The sequence below is a fragment of the Furipterus horrens genome, unplaced genomic scaffold (assembly GCF_987537825.1).
Source record: "Furipterus horrens unplaced genomic scaffold, mFurHor1.1.pri manual_scaffold_5, whole genome shotgun sequence".
Lineage (NCBI taxonomy): Eukaryota > Metazoa > Chordata > Mammalia > Chiroptera > Furipteridae > Furipterus > Furipterus horrens.
The window spans coordinates 48,933,187-48,950,021 of NW_028327175.1; the positions used below are offsets into that span (position 1 = coordinate 48,933,187).

Genomic DNA, 16,835 nt, shown 5'->3' on the forward strand with positions numbered 1-16,835 from the left:
ACCATACCTCTCCTAAGTGCCTGCAAGCCCAGCACAAGCAGCAACCAAACACAGATCACTTTGTAGCTCCTACCATGTGGTCCCAAGCGTGGCACAAGCAGTGGCTGACCTTGGCCTGCACCAGAGGCCAGCTTCAGACCATACCTGATAGCCAGCTAGAGACCACAACACAGATAACCCAACCTGCTCCACAAATAACATATCTTAAGGGCAGACTCAGAAGGCATTAAAGTAACTTCCATCCTGTGGGGTCAGGTCCCACAAAACAGCTCCTCCAGTGTAGTCACAGCCAGCCCTCAAAGCCAGTCATCCTAAGGGTCAACCCCAACCACTGACGTGCCACCAGCAATTAAGGCTCAACTGCAACAGGAAAGTACACAAAACCCCGAACATGACCAGAGCACCCAACCAATGTTACCAGGGAGATTGTGCCACTGGGCCACACATGACACCTACTGCATAAGGCGACTCTACCAAGACTGGGAGACATAGTAGGTCTACCTAATATATAGAAACAGGGAGGCAGTCAAATAAGGAGACAAAAAAATATGTCCCAAATGAAAAAACAGAACAAACCTCCAGAAAAAGAACTAAACAAAATGAAGAGAAGCAATCTACTAGATGAGAGAATTCCAAACACTAATTATAAGGATGCCCAATGAACTTACGGTAAGTAAAGATAGATAAACTCAGTCAGAACTTTAATAAAGAGATAGAAAAAATAAAAAGGAGATTAAAAGAAAAAAAGAACCAGTCAGAATACAATAACTGAAATAAAGAATACATTAGAGAGAATCAACAGATTAGATAAAGCAGAGGATTAAATTAGTGATCTAGAAGACAAGGTAGCAAAAAGTACCCAATCTGAGTGGCATGAAGAAAAAAGAATTTTTAAAATGAGGATAGTTTAAAGTGGGGGTACCCAACCTCTGGGCCGTGGACCAGTACTGGTCTGTGGCCTGTTCAGAAGTGGGCCACACAGCAGGAGGTGAGATTAAATGTAATGTGCTTGAATCATCCAGAAATCATGTCCCCCTCCACGGCCCATGGAAAAATTATCTTCCACGAAACCGGTTCCTGGTACCAAAAAGGTTAGGGACTGCTGGTTTAAGGACCTCTGGGACAACACCAAGCATAACAACATTCACATCATAAAGGTGCCAGAAAGAGAAGAGGGAGCAAGAGATTGAAAATCTACTTGAAGAAATAATGCTGGAAAATTTCCCTAGCCCAGCAAAAACAAAAAACAAAAAACGAGGAAGCAGAGTCCCAAATAAGATAAATACAAGAGGCTCACACTAAGACACATCATAATTAAAATATCAATGGTTAAAAACAAAGAGAGACTCTTAAAAATTGCAAAAGAAATAGTTAGATTGTCAGACAAGATGGAGAGAGACAGGTGGACGTGCTTTGTCTCTTTGCACAGCCCATAAGGATTACAACTACCTAAAAAAAAGGAAAAGAAAACAACCAGAACTGCCAAAAAATCAAAGTATATGAAAGTCCAACAAAGATTTAAAGGGGAAGTGTTCATCCAGATAGGTAGGAGGGACAAGACAGGGAACCAGGGTATAGAGAACACAGGGAGGCAGAGGTGAGGTTGTGGTGGCAGTGGCAAGGCAGCAGCTGTGACCAGCCAGCAAAATGAGCAGTCCCACATTATAAAACCTTGGAGGGACACCTGGGGAGCAATCCCAGTGCCAGGCTAGACCGAGGAGCTCACGGTTCCAGCGCTGGGGAAAACGAAGCTTCATAGCTTTTAGCTATGAAAACCAGTGGGGTTGGGGCAGTGGAAGAAACTGCCTGTCTCTCAGGAGAGTTCATTTAAAGGGCCCCCATGGTCCTAGAACTATGTAAACCCACCCACTGTGGAAACCATCACCAGAGCAACAGCTGGAGGGACGCCAGTTGCATATGGGAAGCGGGTGAAGTGACTGGAAAAGGGGTGAGTGCTGAGCAAGCAACACCATTCCCTCTCTGAACCCTCCCACACATATAGTGCCACAAAGCAGTTAAATGGGTGGCCCTACACTGACAAATACCTATGGCTGGCCCCTTACAAGTTAACAAGTACCGCAGATCTACCTAATACAGAGGAAAACACAGGGAGGCTGTCAAGTTGAGGAGGCAGAGACGTATGGCCCAAAAAGGGGAGCACATCAAGGCTCCAAAAAGACAAATAAGTGAGGAGGACACAGCCAACCTAACAGGCACAGAGTTCAAAACACTGGTGATAACGATGCTCAGAAAAATGACTAAGTACAGCAAACATATAGAGGAAGAAGTGAAGGCTACAATAAGTGAAATAAACAAAAATATACCCAGAACCAGTAGTGAAGGAAAAGAAGCCAGGGTATAAATCAATAAATTGGAACATAAAGAAAAAATAGTCAACCAGTACAGAAATAAGAAACAAGAATTAAAAAAAAAAAAAAAAAAACAAGGAGAGAATAAGAAGATTCTGGGACATCTCCAAAAGTTCCAGCATCTGAATCATAGGGATACTAGAAAAAGAAGAACGAGAAATTGAAAACCTATTTGAAAATATAATGAAAGAAACCTCCCCAAATTTGGTGAATGATATAGACATACAAGACCAGGAAGCACAGAGTGTTCCAAACAAGTTAGACCCAAAGGGGACCACACCAAGACAAACCATAAGTAAAATGCCAAAGGCTAAAGATAAAGAGAATCTTAAAAGCTATGAGAGAAAAGGAGCGAGTTAACTAAAAAGGTGTTCCTTTAAGACTATCAGCTGATTTCTCAAAGGAAACCTTGCAGGCAAGAAGGGACTGGAAGAAATATTCAAAGTGATGAAAAGCAAGTACCTACAACCTATATCCAGCAAAGCTATCATTTAGAATTGAAGAGCAGATAGTGCTTCCCAGACAAGTTAAAGCTAAAGGAGTTCATCATCACCAAAGTCTTATTATGTGAAATGTTAAAGGAACTTACTTAAGAAAAAGAATAAGATCAAAACTATGAACAGTAAAATGACAACAAACACAACTATCAACAAATGAATCTAAAAAATAAAAACAAAAACAAACTAAACCAGCAACCAGAATAGGAAAAGAATCATAGGTATAGAGATCATTTGGAGGATTACCAGCTGGGAGCAAAAAGGGGAAGAAATGGGGAAATGGTACAGGGATTAAGAAATATAATTGGTAGGTACAAAAAAGGTGGATGTTAATAGTAGAGGAAAGGGTGAAGCCAAAGAACTTACATGCATGACCCAGACATGAACTAAGAAGATGGGATTGCTAGAGGAAAGGGGGATACGGGGAACAGAGGAGCAAAGGGGTAAAAAAATGGGAAAACTGTAACAGCATAATCAATAAAATATACTTTTAAAAAAAGGAAGGAAGGGCATTTCATAGTGATAAGGGATCAATCCAAAATGAAATGTAACTCTGTGTCTTTTATTTATGGAAAAAACCATATGGACTTTTTGGCCAACCCAATATCTACCCTTCACAAACTATTCAAAAGCAGTAAAGAAGAGAAAAGGGTCCCAAACTATTTTATGATGCCAGCATTACCTTAACTCCAAAACCAGACAGAAACAGTATACAAAGAAGAAAATTATCAGTCAATATTCCTGATGAACATAGACACAAAAATTTTCAACAAAATATTAGCAAACCAAATTCAGCAGTACATTAAAAAGATCATACACCATGATAAAGTGGGATGTATTCCAAAGATACAAAGTTGGTTCACTATCCACAAATCAATTAAGATGATACAACACATAAACAAAATGAAGGATGAAAATCATATGATCATATTAACAGATGCAGAAAAGGCATTTGACAAAGTCTGACATCCATTTATGATAAAAACTCTCAGCAAAGTGGGAATAGAGGCAACATAACTCAACATAATAAAGGCCATATGTAACAACACCACAACTAACATCATACTCAATAGTGAATAGCTGACAGCTTTTTCTTTCATATCGGGAATAAGACAAGAATGTCCACTTTTATTACTTTTATTCAACACAGTATAAAAAGTCCTAGCCATAGTAACCAGACAAGACAAAATAAGACACCAAAAATGGAAAGAAAGAAATAAAACTGTCATTATCTGTAGATAACATAATGCTGTATATAGAGAAAACCCTTAAAGATTCCACCAAAAAACTCTCAGAACTACTTCCAGTCAAGATGGAGGAGTAGGTAAACATGTCTCGCCTCCTTGTACAACTGCAGCAAAAACTACAACTAGACTACAAAACAAATTATCACCCACAATTGTCATAAAACCAAACTGCATGGACGTCCAAAAACCAAGGATTTAAAGAAGCCACATTCATCCAGACTGGTAGGAGGGGTGGAGGAGACATGAGGAAAAGTGGAGAGGTGAAGAGAGGAGGAATGGGTGGTCCCACATTCAAGTGTAGTGTATAAAAATTAGGAGGGATACCTTAGGAGCAAGGAATACCAGCCCAGACCAGACCACACACCCCAGGGTTCCAGTGCCAGAAAGATAAGTCCCCATAATTTCATGTTGTAAAAAAAAGTCAGGGTTGGGTGGCAGAAGAAACTGGGATTCACAAGAGACTCATTTGTTTTTAAAGTATATTTTATTGATTATGTTGTTACAGTTGTCCCAATTCCTTTTCCCTTTGCTCCCCTCTTCTCAGTACCACCCTTCCCTCCAGCAATCCCATCCCCTTAGTTCATGTCCATAGGTCATGAATATAAGTTCTTTAGCTGTGTATTTTGTACCAACCAAGTATGCTTTTTAATCCCTACACCATTTCCCCATTTCTCCCTCTTCCCCTCCCAGCTGATAAACTTCCAAATGATCCCCATCTCTATGATTGTGTTGCAGTTATGGTTGTTTGCTTAGTTTGTTTTCTTTTTATTTTGTAGATTCAGTTGTTGATAGTTGTGAGTTGGTTGTCATTTTAATGTTCATAGTGTTGATCTTTTTCTTAAAGAAGTCCCTTTAACATTCCATACAATAATGGCTTGGTGGTGATGAACTCATTTAGCTTTATCTTGTCTGGGAAGCACTTTATCTGCCCTTCCATTCTAAATGATAGGTTGTAGGTCCATTGCTTTTCATCACATTGAATATTTCTTGCCAGTCACTTCTTGCCTGCAAAGTTTCTTTTGAGAAATCAGCTGATAGTCTTATAGGCACCCCTTTGTAGGTAACTCTCTTTTTCTCTTGCTGCTTTTAAGATTCTCTCTTTATCTTGAACCTTTGGCATTTTAATTATGATGTGTCTTGGTGTGGTCCTCTTTGGGTCTAGCTTCTTTGGGACTCTCTGTGCTTCCTGGATTTGTATGCCTATTTCCTTCACCAAATTTGGGAAGCTTTCCTTCATTATTTTTTCACATAAGGTTTTGAATTTTTGCTCTTCCTCTTCTCCTTCTGGACCCCTAGGATTCAGATGTTGGCAAGTTTAAAGCTGTCCCAGAGGTTTCTAAGCATCTCATTTTTTTCAGTTCTTGATTCCTCATTTGATACTGGTTGTTTTTTTCTTCCTTATGTTTCAAATCGTTGATTTGAATCCCAGTTTCCTTCTCTTCACCATTGGTTTTGTGTGGATTTTCCTTCGTTTCACTTAGCATAGCCTTCACTTCTTCCCTTATACGTTTGCCATACTTAAGGATATGTCAAGTCTATGAGCATCTTTATTACCAGTGTTTTGAACTCTACATCTGTTAGGTTGGCTATCTCCTCATTTGTTAGGTTGGCTACCTCCTCATCGCTTAGTTCTCCCACTGGAACCTTGATCCGTTCTCTCTTTTGGGCCCTACTTTTCTGTCTTCTCATCTTGACAGGCTCCTGTGTTTGTTTACCTCTGTGTCTTAGGCAGAGCTGTCCCACCTGTTACATTGTAAGGGGCGGAGCCTTAGGTATTTGTCAGTACAGGGCAACCCTTTTAACTGCGTTGTGGCGCTGTGGGGGGGGAGGGGTCTGAGAAGGAACAATGCCACTTGCTCAGCACTCGTCCCTTTTCCAGGCACTTCTCCCACTTCCGTATGGGACTGGCGCCTCTCTAGTTCTTGCTCTGGCCGTTGTTCCCAGAGTGGGTGGGTCTGCAGACATTCTAGGACTGTGGGGGGCCCTTTAAACAAGTGGACTCTACCGAAACCAGCAGTTTCTGCCTCTGCCCCCGCCCCCACTGTTTTGCACAGTCAGAAGCAATGAGGCTCCACTGTCCCTGGCACTGACACCATGAGCTGTGAGGTCTGGTCTGGTGCTGGGAGTGCTCCCCAGATGTCCCTCTTGACTTTTTTAATGTTTGACTGAGCTTTCTGCAGACCTGCTGCTGCCATCATTGCTGCTGCTGCTGCTACCACCACACCACATCCTCTCCATCCATGCAGCTCGACTTTTTGGAACTTCTGGTTGTCTCTAGTTTTGAGGTAGTTATAGTTCTTCTTAGTTGTGGGGGGAGATGCAGCGTGTCTTTCTAGGCCTCCATCTTGGCTGGAAGTCCAAAAGACCCCTCTTAAAGAGCTCACAACAGACTTAGGACTCAAGCAGACACACCCCCTCTGGGATTCAGCACTAGGACAACAGCTGGAAGGGCACCAGTGGCATATAGGGAGAAAGTGAAGAGGCTAGCAACAGAGTGAATGCCAGCAGATAGCTTCATCCTAGGCAAAACTCCAAAGGCCTGGCAGTGGCACTATCCCCTTTCCAAGCCCTCCCACACACACAGCCACAGAGCAGTGACAAGGGTTTTCCTACACTGGCAATTACCTAAGGCTCTGCCCCATACAACTTACAGGTGCACTTTTCTACAACAGGCCATGCTACTAAGACAGGGAGTCAAAGCAGCTCTACCTAATACACAGAAACAAACAGAGAGGCTGCCAAATTGAAGAGACAAAGATATATGGCCCAAATAAAAGAACATAACTAAACTCCAGGAAAAGAACTAAAGGAAATGGAGATAAGCTATCTATCAGATGCAGAGTTCAAAACACTGCTTATTGGGATGCTCCAGGAACTCATTGGGTACTTCGAAGCATTAAAAAAACAAACAAACAAACAAAACAAAAAAAAACCCTAGGCAGAAATGAAGGTTACATTAACTAAAATAAAGAAAAATCTACAGGAAACCAACAGTGGAGGGGATGAAGCTGGGATTCAGATCAACTATTTGGAACATAAGAAAGAAAAAAAGCATTCAATCAGAACAGCAAGAAGAAAAAAATAATTTAAAAAAACAAAGAGAGGCTAAGGAGCCTCTGGGACATCTCTAAACATACCAACATCCAAAACATAGGGGTGCCAGAAGGAGAGCAGGAAGAGCAGGAAATCGAAAAGTTATTTGAAAAAAATAAAGAAAACTTCTCTAATTTGGTGAAGAAAATAGACATACAAGCCCAGGAAGCACCTAGAATCCCAAACAAGAAGGCCTGGCTTCAGCATTTGTCATGAGTTCCGGAAAGATTTAAGAATGAGTATCAAGGTACCACTGTGAATGTACAGTACGCCTGTTGTTTTAAAAATTCCCTTAGTCATTTCTGCCTACTCACGCTTCAACCTTCTGCCCTATAGTTTGACCCTCTCTCCACAATCACCCCCCCTAACCTCTTCGTTCTCTCTCCTACTTCCAAATTACTGTTCACTTTTTTCCCAATGTACTTTAGCTATGTCTTTGTTATTTTCTTTCAACCCATTTCCTCAGGGACACACATTCCATCTGAAGAGGCTAATAAAGATGTTTTTCTAAATGAAGACAACTGACAAAACAATAATTTTCCTCATCTTACTACAATTATAACAGAAAAAATATTGAACCAAGCTTTAAGTCATTCGAAAGATTTTTCAAGTGCCTTTTGTAAGCTAGGCATAGTTCTTGGTGTTGTGGACTTAACAATGAACAAAACAGAGGCAGTCCTACCCTCAGGGAGTTTATGTACGGATGGCAGACACTTAAAAAAAAAGAAAGAAATACATAATAAGGTCAGGTAGTAATAAATGCTATGAAGAAAAAAAAAGTAAAGAGGAGAGAGAATGATAGAGGAATGCTATTTTAGATAGAATTCTTAAGAAAGAACTAAGGAGAATCACTTAGGTAGAAATCTGAAGGAAGTAAAAAAACAAATCATGGAGGTATCAGAAAGAATAGGGTCCCAGGTAGAGGAAACACCAAAAGACCAAAAGCCTTGAAGTTGGGACATGCTTAGAGAATTGGAGAGTAGCCAAGAGAAGAGTGGGTGGGGTGCCTCAGTGAAGCAGAGTATAGAAATAAAGTTCCAGAGTTAGGCAGGTGCCAGATTACACAGAGCTCTATAGGGAATATAATATTTTTGGATATTATTCTAAAAATAGTTGGAGAGTTCTGAGCAGAGTGATGTTGTATCTGATTGCCAATTAAAAAGAAAAAGATTTATCTGGTTAGAAACTATGCACTGTAAGAGGCAAGAGCAGGAAAAGAGGCAAATTAATGAACTATGACAGCATTATAAAAAAGATCTATCTTTGACTGTATCCAGTAACAGTGAGATGGTTAAATGAATTACAGTAAAACCGTATAATGAAATGATATAGCCATTATAAATAATGTTAAAGAATATATAAGGGTACAGAAAAATGTTTATATTAAATGTAAACTGAAAAGGTTATAATAGTACACTATTATCTGAGTGATAAAGTTTATTTCCATGTATAGTATGATACTATTTTATAAAAATATTACATGCATGGAATATTAAAGATGAAAAGACTTAGAGCTCACGAAGTCTACTAAAACGAGAAAAGTTAGAGGGCTTAACTGACAACATAAATCTGATTCTCAACCTAATATGCTCATTCTATCTCAACCTAGGTCTCTCTAAAAATTATCTTGGCTCTCACAAGTTCTTATACTTCTGCTGTCTGGACATTCAAATGGGAAATTAGAAGCACCTAGCAGGACATTTTATTAATAACATATTATAAATATGCTTAAAGCTAGATTTTTAAAATTAATCTATAGTAGACTAAAGCCTTGTCCAAATAAAAAAGGTAGGTGGAAGTAATCTAAAAATAAAAATAAAATATATATATATTTTTTTTTACAAGACTCATCACATGAATCAAGTCATTGACTATAAATAAATACATGTCAGCACACATAATTAAAACAGCTGTGGTCACTGACTTTTTTGAAATTCGAACAATGGTTACAGAATTTGTCAAGGAAATAACATTCTTGGTCAGCAAAGCACTGTTTCTATGATACCAGTAACCATTTCTCCTTTAAATATGCAGGTTGCCCTGGCTATGATTTCATTTTAGACCAGGAGAACCAGACGGCTCCTTCTAGAAACCAAACAGCCTAACCCCCTTTCTATAGTAACATAGCACAGCCCTTCACTGTCTGACCTACAGAAAGAAAAAAAACCTTCTTTTAATTAACCATTAATTACTTGAATGCAGCCTGCATTATGTGGAAAAATGTATTACTTTCATCTTAATTTAAAAGACAACATCTGAGGTCAAACTGGCAAGAAGACACACTTTATAAATGCATTTATATCATTATTCTCCTTCAGAGAATTAGAAAAGAGATTCACTTTCTTATGGTTCTGCGGGGCTTGCAATGCCAAGAAGAGCAGAAAATGAGAAAATATGGATTTCTCTTGGAAACTTCTTGCAGGAGAAAAAAAATATGTCTTAATTGAGAGAATTTTGATTACTGAAAGCAGTTACCTAAATATTGAAAAGTAAAATTCAGAGGAGGTCTTATTGAGTGCTAATAATGGCTATTTGAAATCTAAGGTTATTGTGTTGCATTTACTATAAAGACATTAAAGTTATCTGAATTTTTATACTAAATTAAATTGAATAAAAAACAAAGTATCTGTCACAAGTATAGAATGCATGAAAAAACAAAATCTATAAGAGAATGTTTACGAATACGGGGGAAAGTTGCCTCAATATTTTTATAATTTTATGTACATTATTTTTCACATCTTAAAGCTGCCCAAATATAAAAAAATACAGGACTTCAATAAGAGTTACCAGCATGATTTGCTTTTATTACCTTTCTGTTCAAGACCCTTGTTTCCCCTTGTAGCATGTCAAATTGCCCCCAAAACCATATTATACAGCAGAGAAATGTTGTTCACACTTCACTGGCTATTGATTTACTTTATTTATTGGCACAAAATCAGCTTGAGATAAACATTTTGTCCCCCATTTCCACTACTGTTAACTGGTATACTTCATTGCAAGATAGGTAAGCCCAAATGTGCAGGGTCACAATTCGACATGGCTTTCTAATCAATGTGTGAAAAATTATCTAATGAATAATAGGTTGCACATTTCCACAAACAAATTAACCAGGGTGAGACTGAAACTAATGATTATATTTATCTAATGTAATTTCACATCTGTTACTAGGGGTAGTAATTTTTTTCTCTTTCATCCATGGTGTCCCTCAAAATTACAACTTAGCTTTTCAGATACAGTTATAGAACATTGGTTTAACTAGAAAATAGACCATTTTGTGAAATGTTTGTTTTTTCTCTGAATGCCAGCAGCACTGAGAAATATAATCCTATTTTAAAATATTTGGGAATTCAAGCACTTCTTGATCATTACCTTGCTGTGTTTTTAAGTAGTCTATAGGCTTAATTTCATAGACTATGGGTCAAATTTTACCATTCAGACTCAAAGAACAAAATGATCCTATTTTACTACTATTAAATGTAGAATTTTTTTAAAATGTAAAAGCAGTTCCCAATTTAGGAAGAAGTTAAATCCTAAAATTTTATTTGGAACTTAGGACACTGAGGACTCCCAGGCAAGCCCACAGAAGCCTATCCCATCCACATGTAACTTTGTGACAGAGCTAGCCACAACTGGTATCATACTTCTGTGGAAAAGAGCATTCACAGTTTAAACCAACAACATGTGTTTCTCAGATATGGCTTGCTACTCTCCTGCCACCTGCCAGGGAGTCTGGAGAGTATCCTACTTTAAGGTACTGACTCAGGTATCAATAGCTTGGGGAAGGGGCCTTAAAAGGGTGAGCTTGAGGCAAAAAATTAATTTCACATGGAAAAGAGGTGAGGAGCTCTAAAAGCAGAAGTGATTTGTTGGAACACATACTACAGATATTTCTTGGCCCTATGCTTGCTCCCTATCCAGACAGACCTTAGCCTAATTCTGAAAACAAATCCTGTAATTCTGATTTTAAAGTTCCAGATGTTTGTATTCCAAGGTTTCAATTACTATTAAAAATTAAACTTGTGTCCTGACTTGTGTGGCTCAGTGGGTTGGGTATCATCCTGCAGACCAAAGGCTAACCGGTTTAATTCCCCAGCAGGGCACATGCCTGGGTTGCAGGCCAGGTCCCCCGTTGGAGGCCTGCAAGAAGCAACTGATCGATGTTTCTCTTTCTTCCCCTCTCTCTAAAAATAAAATCTTTACCAAAAAAAAAAAAAAAAAAGACTAATAATCAGTGAGGGATCTATAAATTCTACCACCTAATTTAAAAGTTCCCTGACAAGTTTCCACTTCAGTTCATTATGGACAAAAAGTAGAAAACAGAGACAGACACATCTTTTGATCCCTGGAAGAAAAAGACACTCCTTTAAAGCAGCAGCTTTCAATGTTTAAGTCCTAAAACTTTTAAGGGACTTTCTTGGTCCCTTAAAAATTATTGAGGACCTCAAAGAGCTTTTGTTTAGGTTATATCAATAGTTGTGCGATTAGAAATACTGAAAATTCTTAATTATTTATTTTAAAACAAAAATCTTTTACATGTTAATATAAATAACATAGTTTAATAAAAATAAATGTAGCTTTCCACTTTTGGCTCGGAGGAGGTGAAAGTGCAACTTTTTTCAGTCGTCCCAAATCCAGGTTCATCCAACACAAGCCACCTCCACCATACCACTAAAGTTTGGCCCCAATGAGATCAAGGTTGTATACCTGCTGTGCACCGGCAGGGAAGTCGGTGCCACTCTGCCCTGGCCCCCAAGATTGGCCCCCTGGGCATGTCTCCAAAAAGGTATGGTGATGACATCGCCAAAGCAACTGGTGATTGGAAGGGTCTGAGGTTACAGTAATGTTAGGTTTCCCGGCGAGTCCTTCTCGCCAATCCCTGTTTGGTGTGCCACTTGAGAGGTTCCCTGTCCCGCAGATTCCTCGGTGCAGATGAAAGAACTGACTCAGAAACATTGTCTGAGGAGAGAAAAAGATGAATGTCTCTCATAGGAGATCACTGATCACTCCTTTCTCAGTTAGGGTTTTTACTTAGTTTGTTACGTGCAGAAATGCACAGGGTAAGCATGCAGACTTCCATCAAATGGTTGAGAGTAAGAATAAAGGGAAGGCGGGACTTCCGGCCAAGATGGAGGCCTAGACTGACAGGCTCCATCTCCCTCCACAACCAAGAAGGAATACAACTACCGCAAAACCAGAAATAACCAGAAGTTCCAGAAAATAAAGTTACATGGAAGTCCAATGTATGAAGTTATGAACAACTGGTGTTCATCCAGATGGGGAGGAGGGCGACGCCAGGGTGGAGAGGTCAAGCTGTGCTGGTGGTGGCAGCTGCGGCGATGATGGTGGGACGGCAGTAAGCACAGACACCTGGATTTAAGGGGAGGCGAGAAGCACCTGGGGAGCACCCCAGCTGCAGAACAGACCCATCAGCTTGCGATTCCAACTCCGGGGAAGGCAGACCCCCATTGCCTCGGACTTTGAAGGCTGGAGGGCATGGAGATGGAGGAGGAGGCTTCTGGTCTCTCAGCGGAGAGTGAATGGCAGGAATTGGACCTGCAGCCCCACACAAAATGTCACAGTGTGGTGATAAGGGTCCTCCAGTAGTGATGAGTGCATGGGGCTCCACCCCCTATATCGTCGGAGGTATGACAGCCCCGCCCAGGAAGGAAACGTAAACACAAAACTGTCAGGATGGCACAGATCATGATAGAGATCCCAGTGACACAACTGACCAGACAGCAAATATCTAATTTAATGAAGCAGCAGATAGGAAATCTTTCTGAGGCACAGTTCAGAGCTTTGGTTATACAAATGCTTACAGACCTAACAGCAGATCTTAAATAAGGTGGGGAAGGAATGACAGCTAGTCCTGCTGAAATGAACAAAAACAGATACGAAACTAGTGGTGAGGGCAAGAAAACCAGGAATTAAATCAACAAATCAGAACACAGGGAAGGAACAAACAGTCACCTAGTGCAGAAAGAGGAAACAAAAAGTGAGGAAAATGAGGAGAGGCTCAGAAACCTATAGGAAAGCTATAAGCGGGCCAACATCCAAATCACAAGGTTGCCAGAAGGTGAAGAACTAGAAATTGAAAAATTATGTGAAAAAATAAAGAAGCAGAACTTCCCTAACTTGGGGAAGGAAAATGTCTTACAGGTCCAGGAAACACAGAGTTCCAAAAAACTGGACCCAGGGAGAACCACACCAAGACACATTATAATCAAAATGTCAAAAATTAAGGATAAAGAGAGAATCTTAAAAGCAGCAAGACAAAAGAAGAGAATTATGTACAAAGGGGTCTCAATAAGACTATCAGCTAATTTCTCAAAAGAAACTCTGCAGGCAAGAAGGGACTGGCAAGAAATATTCAAAGTAATGAGAAGCAAAAACCTACAACCATGATTACTCTATCCAGCAAAGCTGTCATTCAGAATAGAACAGCAGGGAAATTGTTTCCAGGACAAAACAAAACTGAAGGAGTTCATCAGATCCAAACCATTGTTATATGAAATGTTAAAGGGACTTGTTTAGGAGAAAGAGGATCAAAAATATGAACATTAAAATGAAAACTGTATCACAACAACCAACAACAGAAGCTAGGGAATCAAAACAAAGGCAAACTAAATAGGTAACAAGAGTGGGAAAAGAATTATAGGTATGGGGAACATTCTGAGGGGAGGTCAGTGGGGAGGGGGGAGGGAGAAAGGGAGGGAGATGGTACAGGAATTAAGAAACATAGTAGGAGGGAGTGGAGTGGATAGGAAGATGTTGAAAAGAACTATATGCACAACCAATGGGCATGGACTAAGGCGAGGGGCAACTGGAGGGAGGGGGGGTCACTAGGTGGAGGGGAACAAAGGGAAAAGAAATTGGGACAACTGTAACAGCATAATCAATAAAGCATACTTTAAAAAAAAGGAATGAAGGGAAGGCATAAATCAACAAAGGGAGATAGGTAGAAAGACTGTGAGGCGCCAAGGCATATCATAGAACTCCAGAAACCTCTTTTTCCTTAAACATCTTATTTCCACATCCTACTGATAAGAATTTGGGGCTACACAGAGCAAGCAGGCTTCATCAGATTCAAAGAGTACAGTGCATTCCTATTCTACTTCTAACATCCCCTGGAGTGTGGGGCTGGCAGCATATGTGGGGCACAGTGGCCACAGCCCTTTATATCATACATACTGGTCTCCCACACAGTGAAACTGACCGTTTGGAACAGGCAGGCGCAGACTGAGGTAGTGCCTTCTGCCTCTGCCCTGGTCATCAAAGCGCTCAAAGAACCACCATGAGACAGAAAGAAGAAAAAAAAAATTAAGCACTATAGAAATAACACTTTTTATGAGATTGTCAACACTGCCCGACAGATGTGGCACTGATCTTCAGCTAGAAGACTCTCTGGAACCATTAAAGAGATCCTGGGGACTGCCCAGTCTTGAACTGCAATCTTGATGGCCTCCACCCTCACAACATCAACAGTGATGCAGTGGAATGCCCAGCTAGTCAAGAACTACAAAAGAAAATATTTCAATTAAAGATCACTTTACAATCAAAAATAAATAAATAAATGTATCCCCCTCCCCAAAAAAAAAACTTAGAAGACTGTCTTAATAGAATACAACTGAATTCTCATAAATGAACCTGCCTTCAATTTGTCATATGTTGTTTTGACTGAAGTATATGAAGAAAATATGACCCAGACAGATATGTAGTTTAAAAGAAGCTACGAGTAGTTTTGGATAATTGTAGATATTCTACTCAGATTTAAAAAAAAAGTATCGAGAGTCTTAAAGGTTAGTTTTAATATGGAATCTGAAACCATATCAATGAAATCTTCATACACTCTTACATTAAAAATATATTAGTTTATAGTGCACTTTGAATTGATCTTCTAACTTTCATGATTTTGTACCACCATGTATTAGTCACTTGGAAAATATTAGTTCACTAGCTTATGTAGATCCTTCAAATATTGACACACTTCATTATACAACATTTAAAAATTACATTCATCAATTCATCATCAATCTCATCAGAAAAGCCTTTAAATGACTGGGAAATTGTTGAATTCAGTTTTCAATTGGGAGGTTGAATATATATCATTGGCAACAAATACTATCAACTGTTTTCCCTAAACTTTCCTTGAAAGATCACTTTGTTCACTTTTGAGAAAATGTCTGCCAAATATATACCCAGCTCTGAATAGACATAGTTTCTCAATTGTTCTCTCAAGTAAAAATATTATTCCATTAAAAAAGAAGCTTGGTCAGCTCACAACTCTTAACAATCACACAAGTGCTTTTCCTCAAGAACTATGATAATTTGGAATATAGGCAGAAGTGCTGTATGCATGATTCCCATTTCATCACCCACAATATTAAAAAGACATTCACTCAAGAATTGAGATTTAATAAAATTGTCTTTAACTGATCAAAATGTTCTTAAGTGTTCATCAAAAAAGTTCTTCAACTTTATTTTTTTTGCTGTAAGAATATGGTGACTACTAGGTACAGTTTGGTGTCATTCTACTGATTTACTCTAAAACAAGAATGGTTTTATCCACCATTGCTTTTGCACCATCAGGCCAAATATCAACACAGTGAATAGGGTAAATCACATCTTGGTCTTCTGATGAAATGGTTTTAAACTCCCAAACCTACTAAAAGAGAACCCCAGATATCCATAGACTACCTTTTGAAAATTACTGCTCTAATAAAAGTACAGTTCTGTGTGTATGAAGGGAAGGTAGTGACTTGGGGGAAAGGGACAAACTCTTTGAAACAATCCAGAAAATTGAACAAAAGGCATTTTGACTATAAATAAATGTTTAATTAATTTGGCTTTCCTTATAGCTTGAATAATTTTAATAGTTACCTCATTTAGTTCTCTGTCTTGCTTCTGGCCTTGATCTGTGTTTGGCAAGAATCCTGGTTCCAGCTATTACCACTAATATGAAACTGGGCAATGACTTACCCTCTCTGAGATTATCTCCTTAATTATAAAACAGAGAAATGAAACTTCAGGCCTAGATTTACTCGCCTGAGCCTAAGCAATCAGTGCATCATTTCTCTGAGCATAGTCACTTATACAAGATGACCATATATTTCAATCAGAACCAGAGACTCATAGCTCTTGCTGGGAATTCTGGAAAAGCCTCTTTTCCACAGGACTTGAACCTATAAAAATGCAGACAGGAGCAGCTACAGACAACCTAGAACCACAGGGAAGCACTTGCTTGAGAACACAACCCAAACAGCAGTGTTAGAGCTACAAGATACAAAAGGAAAAACTAGGTTTTGCAAACAGTGATTGAGCTCTAATCAAGTAATGCCTGACCTTTGGAAGTATGTAAGTCAATAAATATTCCACTATAGTCATCCCAATTTTAATAGCATATTTATTGACCTACATAATTCCAAATATAATAAAAAATAAAATTATGCAATCAAAACAAAAATAAAATAAATATCCTTTTTTTCCCCTTAGTTTGAGTTGAATTTCCTACGTTAACAACAGGAAGTCTAGTCTGATGCAGTATTATTTTCTTTTCCTTAAGCCCCAACCTATATCTGCACAAATAATTATGGTTCAATGTTAATGTTACTGATGAGAGCTGAAGTCTA

At 39.1% G+C, this 16,835-nt stretch overlaps 1 pseudogene; it reads left to right on the forward strand.

The window, feature by feature from the left end:
• Nucleotides 1-651: 651 nt before the first annotated feature.
• On the forward strand, nucleotides 652-14,779 carry LOC150008567 (large ribosomal subunit protein uL11 pseudogene; annotated as a pseudogene).
• The last annotated feature ends 2,056 nt before the right edge of the window (nucleotides 14,780-16,835 follow it).